The sequence below is a fragment of the Rhamphochromis longiceps genome, linkage group LG14, assembly GCF_057381845.1.
Source record: "Rhamphochromis longiceps isolate RC_006_pf linkage group LG14, R_longiceps_female_GT1.1, whole genome shotgun sequence".
NCBI lineage: Eukaryota > Metazoa > Chordata > Actinopteri > Cichliformes > Cichlidae > Rhamphochromis > Rhamphochromis longiceps.
Window position 1 is genome coordinate 40,010,183 of NC_140570.1, and position 6,188 is coordinate 40,016,370.

Genomic DNA, 6,188 nt, shown 5'->3' on the forward strand with positions numbered 1-6,188 from the left:
CACACCAGCAGATCATTGTATCCTACACACAGCTGCTTCAAAAGCGACTTTTACGATGATCTGACTGAATTATTAAAAGTTTATTAACACAGATAATAAAAAGTTAGATCCATAATTGCCAAAAACATAAAGCAGGAGAGACACTTCTCAGACAGCTCTCTTTCCTCCAAGCTGCTATCAAACTGTAACATCATGAAACCAGTTCAGCAAGTGCAAGTTGGGGCAAAGAACTGTGGCATTCAGAGGTTGACTCGAATGTAGCAAAAGAAAGAAAAAACTAGCAAGGTATAGAGTAGGTGTTTGGCTATGTTGTTCATAATCTTCAGATACCAGAGAAAAAGAATTACTCAAAGTAATAATCATTAATAAATTACAAACTATCGAAATGACTGGATGGTCTTGAATTGGTAATTTTGGCTTTATAGGAATAAGATTGTTTTAAATACAAGAAGAAGCTTAACAATAGTGCACACATATTGTTTTCTTTTCTAGTCCTTTGAGAAAATTATATTTCTTTACAGCCTAGTTTTATAAATGATGTGATCTGTTCTAATTAACCTCCAGTGGTAACAAGCTGCAGACATGGCTACATCACTACAAGTCTAAGCTGCCCTCTGATGGCAGCAGAGTGGAACTAAAGTGATGTGCAGGCATGTCTTTAGCTCTGTGTTTTGAATAGACCCAGAAGTGTTAAAGGATTGTTTAGTAAAGGGCAACCGTATTCAGGCATCAGTTTTTCACTAGGTGAAGTAACACCTGAAACACTACTGTCTCTGTCTGATCAACTGACAATCATAATGCAATCTTATATTTGTTAATGTGTTCAAATGCAAATTTAGTTGACCCAGTGTTTAAAATAAATGGCTAAATAATGCGTTAAATGTCTAATCTTTACATGAAAAAATACATATTTGGATTCTTTGATTAGAACTGTATTCTTTTTACAACCAGGACAGGAGAGGGAAGAAGCAGAGAGAGGAAATGAGATGAAAGGTACAGTAGATTAATTGGACACTAAAAGAGCAGGAAAAGTGAAGAACACGTGAGCATCCAAAACACCAGACAGAGGTAATGCATTTTAAAAGGAGTCATAATTGCACAACAGAAGCAGAATCTATGAGACCAGAGCTGCAAAAAAAACCTGAACAATGTCAACATAAAATCTCACATGACTGCTTCATCAGCAATGTGATTTTAATACTTAAAATCTTCTACTTAAATACTTAAATCAAATGTAGTAAATTACTTTTAAAAGGTGCTGTTACTGAGCAAAAATCCAAAAGATTTCAGGGCTGGGCTAATTTCCCAATGTTTCAAGTTCCTAGCAACAGCCCTGACGTGTACGCACAAACACACACATCTTATGTTGAACGTTGATTTTGACTTTAGTTATCTATAGTCTGTGTTTCTGTTCCACACAGACACTCTGCTTCAACTCTATAAATCAGGAATGTCAAAGTCATTCAAAGTCATCTTACATATAGAACACTTTGATATTAAGTGGGTCCACCAAGTGAATTTTGAGTATAAAGAAATTTTACTACACCTTTAATCCCTGAGATATCTTAATATAAGATAAAGAAGTGTAATTTCAATAGTACATTATGTTTTTCTGTGCAAAATTACAGGAAAAGTTCTGGTAGCTCAGTGCCCACTGAAACGCACAGTTGCGGCTTTCAGGAGTCATTTGAATTTTGCGATTGCGTGAACGGTTGAAGAAGTAGGTTAGTTTGACCTAAAAGACCTCGTGGGTTAACCTAGTTCCAACAGTTCTTTCATCAGTTTTACTGCAGCACTGCACATCACCTTTGTTCTTGAAACTCGGTACCATTGCACTTCTCAGTTCCTCCGGTATCCTCTCACTCTCCTGGATTGTGTTAAACAAGCTGGTTAAAAAGTTCATCAGCAGGTAGTTCATCTGGACCAACTGGACCCTGCTGTAGCTGCCCTCACTTCCTCCTTACAAATCTTCTGCATTTCCCGAAGAACCGTCTCCTATTTGCACCTCCATCATAAGATATATTCAACCTGTGCACCTTCCTCCACTTTTATTTTACGTTATGTTCCTCCCCTTTCTTGAACTATGGGTTCGCCACAGTCATTTCCATTCTTATTCTTCTTTTTGCAAAATTTGCTACTATTTGTTCTTCAGCATTTATCTCATTAACACCACACCTGCCCAACACATCTAAATCCCCTCTGTTCCCTTCACCTACATGTTTACTGAGGCTCCAGATTCTTACATTTGAGCTTAAGATAAGATAAGATAAGATAGAACTTTATTAATCCCTCGGGTGGGTTCCTCTGGGAAATTCGATTTCCAAAAAAGCACAGCACTGACAGAAGTTACAGAGTTATACACACACACACATATATATAAATACAGAGACAATATAAATAAAATATACAAAGGGGATAAATAGAATAAATAGGAATAAAAATAAAAATACAAGTGAATTGCACATTTCAAGTATTGAGTCTATTGCACTGTTGACTATTTACAAAAGTATTGCACAAAAGGTATTGCACAGTGAGGTGAAGAGGCACTACAGCTTAGTTGTTCCCCCCTCCTTTGTCCTCCTGTTTCCCCTCCAGGGAGGAGTTAAACAGTCTGATGGCGTGTGGGACAAAGGAGTTTTTAAGTCTGTTAGTTCTTGTCTTGGGGAGAAGCAACCTGTCACTGAACAGACTCTTCTGGTTGTTTATGGCCGTGTGCAGAGGATGTCCAGCATTGTCCATAATGTCCATCAGTTTCTTTAATGTCCTTTTCTCTGCCACTGTCACCAGAGTGTCCAGCTTCATGCCGACCACAGAGCTAGCCTTCCTGATCAGTTTCTCCAGCCTGGATGAGTCCCTCTTTGCTGTGCTGCTCCCCCAGCACACCACAGCATAGAAAAGTACTCCAGCAACCACCGACTGGTAAAACATCCTCAGGAGCTTCCTGCAGATGTTAAAAGACCTCAGCCTCCTGAGGAAGTACAGTCGGCTTTGGGCTTTTTTATACAGGTGCTCTGTGTTGCATGACCAGTCCAGTTTATTGTCCACCCACAGCCCGAGGTACTTGTACTTGTTGACCACCTCCACCTCCTCCCCCTCTATCTTCTTCCCTCTAGTCTAATAGTTACTATTCCTCTTACACTTTCCAGCTTTCAGTTTAAAGTTCTCAAATTTGATCATTTGTCTGATCTTAAAATTACCAACAGCATTATTTTTTTATGTAACTCCTCTGAGCTCCATACAAGCAATGACCACTTTAAGACATGCAGATCAGTGCTTCTTCTCTCACTCTTGCATGTGGCTTAGATGGTTTAAAGCCTGTGCACTGTCCATCGAAGTCCTCCAACCATCCTCTCTGAGATTAACTTAAGATCTACAGTATGTAGCGAACAGAAGCCAAAACTGGAGTAATATGTGATTTCCTGTTAGTGCTATAGTTATGTCACGTACAGGTCTGGTGACCCACTGTTTCTGTGTTTGGTTTAAGTTATTTTATTTGAATGATTGCTTCCTGCTTGTATTATATTTATAGTTCCTGGTGTCGTGTCTCCACTGAAGGTTTCCTTCTGTATTCTCGTTCTCCTTATTTGTCTCCATGTGTTGTATGCTTGTCTCAGTTCTCTGTCACTGCGTCTTCCCTGTGTTCCTCCCCAGTCAGTCACGTCTCCTTGTCTGTCTTCTGTTTCTTGTCCTGTGTTCAGTGCATTGAGTTTTGAGTTTTCCCCGTCGTCTCATTATGTCAGATTAGTCCCAGCTGTGTTTGCCTCCTGTTTCCCCATTTCCTTGTTAGTCCCTCGTGTATTTAAGTGCTGTGATTTCCCCTTACAGTGCTGTTTTTCTTCTGTGCTCCTGGTGATGTTCTGGTTCTCTGTTTTCTAGTTTGAGCTTCATGTTTTGAGTTTCTAGTTTTGTTTTCTTGTATTACAGGTTCGAGTTTTCTCCAGCAATGAAGCTGCTGTTTTGAGTTTATTCCTTCGTGCACGAGTGCTGCGTTTGGATCCTTCATCCTGCCGGCCACAGCACACACATAGACAAGTCTTACCACAGCATTCTGTATAGTCTGAAAGGGATCCAAAGCTTATTTGTTGAAACAAGTAAAAAGACTTTTACAGTAAATCAAACGATAAGAGAAAATAAAAAAAAGACTGACTTTTCCTTTTTTTTTTTCATGCTCCAAACCTGAAAACAACCAATGACTTTTGTTTCTGGGCCCAAGAACCACAGGGTCGTGTCTCTAATGTAAACTTGCAAAATTAGAAACTGAACATGCTCCGACTGAAATGCCCTAGAATCTGAGTTTCTTTTTCCTTTTCAATAAAAAGGTTAAGGGCAATTTAGTTTTAGCATTTTTTCTTCCTTGTAATGAACATGACATTGGTGAACCGGTGTGAGAAGAAATAATAAAAACATCTCCTCCCATGATTCAGCGTCTTTCACACTAACGTCAATAACACAATATAATATTAAGTGCAGATGATATAATAAGTTTATAATAATATAATATCAAGATGACAGACACAGAATCACAGCTGAACTGGATTAAATCTGTCATTCGTGGATCAACGCCGCCCTCTAGTGGACACAGATATTCACATAATGTCGCTATGATGACACGGAGCTGTCAGCAAACACAGGTTTGTATATTAATACAGTAATTACAACAGATAACACCGTCTGGTAAACATTAGCTCTACACAATAACAACAACAACAATGAACGTATAAATGGAAATATAGCCTGTGAAGCCAGGCTACTACATGCTTCACTATTACAACGTGGCTACTCTCACACTGCAGTAACAAAGTGTCTACATGGGTGAATTTCCTCCATTAGTCTGGTAACGCAGGAAGATAAATAAGCAGGGTAAGAAGGCGGGTGTATCCACCCCCACTTACTTCCACCAAGTTCTGACCAGTCCAGCTGATCCTGGGAAAGTTTCTGTGATTCATCCCAATAGCCACAGTGCACGGGGAAGCCGTGGATCTACAATCATAACTGCTTTGCCCCCAAGAATGTCAGGAGTCTTGAAGTTCCACTTTTGTCTGCTCTGCAGGCTCGGAAGAAAATATTTACATGAAACGCTTCCAAAAGTTTTGGCCAGTACCTGGTTGTGACGCCATCTCTGTTTAATCAATAGCTGTCTCAACTCAGAGGCCGCATCCTTCCTGGACCCGGCCTTCTCGGTCTACATGGGCCGGGTCCTCAGGAGGTCGGGTAGGCCGGAAGTGAGCGGCTGTGAAATTGGACGGTGTGGCCTTCAGATCTGCGTTACCGCTGTCTCTGTGGAGTTTAATAAACTCGGCCGTCTGCTCCTTGCTATCTGAATATAACAGGACGCTGGAGTAAACTCTCGACCGTCTCACACTTCTGTTTAATCGGTTTTCTGTTTGACGTTTATTCAGCTGTGAAAACTAGAACTTTAATCTCAGCCAAACAGATTCACTGAGGAACAAATCAAACACTGAAAAAAGCCAAACAATAACATTTTTAAGATATCTAAGTGACTTATATATCACGTTTAACCTCAGTAGTGAAAGACCGCAGGGATCTGAAAACGATGTGCCGGGAGTTCGCTGTTCTCATTGGCTCTAGTGACCTTTAACCTCCTGACTAGCTATCAAGCTGGTGGGTAACAGGGTAACCGAGTATGAAGGGTATGAACTCTGGGATAGGTTGGGCCATGAAGGACACACCGACCCATCCTTCAAATTCGGGGAAATGAAGGACGCATTTGAAGCAGCCTTCGTCTCGTTGCTGTGACGTAATCGGCCTTCAAATGCGGCCTTCAAAGGATGCAGCCCCTGAATTGAGACACAGCTTATATCTCTGATTCAGGGTGGACAATCTGTGGACACAGCCCCAAGCTCAAGTTTGACAACATGGACGTCCCATTTTACTCTCTGAATCTCTGCTGTGTAGGTGAGGACCTGCTCTGATGACTTCAACAACCTCTGCTCTGCGGAGCAGAGGAAGCACCGCCTCCTTAGGTGCAGCGTAGGCATATTAGGATCTGAGGTACTGCAGGGAGGCAGGAGGACTTTTTAACAAGCAACAGTAGTAATTTGTTTTTTGTCAAAGCCACAGAGAGCCACTGTAGTTGGATGAAAGAGTCACATGATCCAGATAAAGATTCAGAACCACAGATTTGTGACGTATGCCCCAGGATGTAGTATGAAGACTAAAGATGTGCT